The sequence below is a fragment of the Anneissia japonica genome, unplaced genomic scaffold (genome assembly GCF_011630105.1).
Source record: "Anneissia japonica isolate Jap-2015-1 unplaced genomic scaffold, ASM1163010v1 scaffold19324_len49073_cov133, whole genome shotgun sequence".
Classification (NCBI taxonomy): Eukaryota; Metazoa; Echinodermata; class Crinoidea; order Comatulida; family Comatulidae; genus Anneissia; species Anneissia japonica.
Genome location: NW_022745830.1, coordinates 22,310 through 24,312, shown reverse-complemented (window position 1 = coordinate 24,312; position 2,003 = coordinate 22,310).

The window sequence follows — 2,003 nt, the reverse complement described above, 5'->3', positions numbered from 1 at the left end:
ATGGGAGACCACCCACCACTCCGAGAGCTCCAAGCGTTATGCAATCGAGTCCTGTTTATTTCAAATACAGTAATGCCATAATTGGAATTTATGGGACAATATATGAAAAACTACACCATTTCTGATATATGTGTATTGTTAAACATTATCCAACATCGAAAGAGCTTTCCAAAGATTCAAAACACGATAGACTTTGGTGATTTTCGACCTTCTGGATCATATGACTTTATTGGTCTATAGCTCTGTGAATATGTATTATTAGGTTATAGGTGTAACTGAATTAAATGATCAGTGTATAATTTCCTTTCCATTGAAACCAACCATGTTTTATGTGGAGTGTCAGCCATCTTTAAATTCAAAATGATGTGGATAAAAAAAAATGGCACCTAACTTTTTTGAATTCAGCAAACCAAAAATGACAATGTTTTAGCCAATAAAATCCATTTTGGCACAAAAATCTAGCTGGATTACATAGCGACGTACTAATAACAAAAACTGTGGACCTTCCAAGTGGATATAAAATTATATTCGGACATTAATTTCGCTTAAATTAGGCATCTTCAAGTTTATTAACATCCTGTACTCATTTTTGACCAAAAACAGCTGGATGGGTGGGCTGTAAGCCCCAGGTTTCCAATAATAATTATTTTTCACTCAAAAATTTGCTTTGAAGTCTTAGTAGATTATAGTACTGTAAAATCAAATATGTTTTGATTTCGGTAACAGTAACATTTATTTCATAATGGCCAAAACAATTTACAATATTGAAACGAAACGCATTAATAATTATATAAAACAGAAACATGTGTATTACAAATTCTAATAGATAAACATGTGTGTAAAATAGCACAGTGTAATCTGGTAACTAGATATATAATTACTTGCATCATTAATGTTTTGATGGTTATACATATTATGGTGGCTACCTCTGAGATTACAAAGAGTGGGTCTAAAAACAGTAGTAAATGACCTGTTTTAAGTCTTCAGTTGTACTTTTGAGATGATGAACGTCTTCTAAAAAAACATATTGAAACAGAATATTGGTTAACAGCATATACCGAAACATGACATTAATGAGGAAACTTTACAATAAGAACAAGTTGCAATATCAATTCAAAAAAGGGATTGGAAAAGGGCTGGCAAAATAAGCTCAATATCTCTCACAATACTGTACTAATATTTATTATGTAAGAAACTATAATCCAGTTCAGCTTTGATGAAATGTAAGGATTGCATTATGGCAATCATTCTTTTTCTTGGAATTCTGTCTTCCTTTGGAATGCTTTGCCTATTACAATCCGACAGGCAACATGTACTTTTCTTAAATTTCTCCTAGCATTTTAATTTTTATTGTTAAGCGCATTGAGGCTTTAGCATAATGTGCTATATAAGCCAAAATTATAATTATTATTTATTATTATTATTATTACCTTCTCATACATCCTGAGTAAACAAATAAGCAGATCTTTTGAAGTAAAGTTCTTGATAATGGACCCAAACGGTAAATTGATAAAAACACATTTTAAGAAAAGAGCTAAGGATTAAATGGTAAACATGTTTTGGGTGTTACTCTTCAATCCATCTTCATTACAAACACAAAACAAACCAATAGACTCGCCATTCTTAACTACGATTACTAATAGTTATATACTCAGGCATATCGAAAAATATATATACATAAAATTACTCGTTTACAGCAAGAGAGCAGAATTGAGATCAAAGTTATTAGAAAACAAAAACAAAAAAAATTACTGTACAATTTAATAGATAAATGAAATATTTACACATTAAGAATTAGGGCCTACATTATTAAAAATAAAATTACATTACAAAAGAAAATACATTAACAATATTAATAATTTAAGAAAAAACACATCAAAAATATTCAATATAGAAAAAGAATTATATAAAAATATAAATAAATAGTTTACAGAGTTTTGGCTCTATACTATGGGTTGAGAGGTCAAGGAATATATATATATACACACACACACACACACACA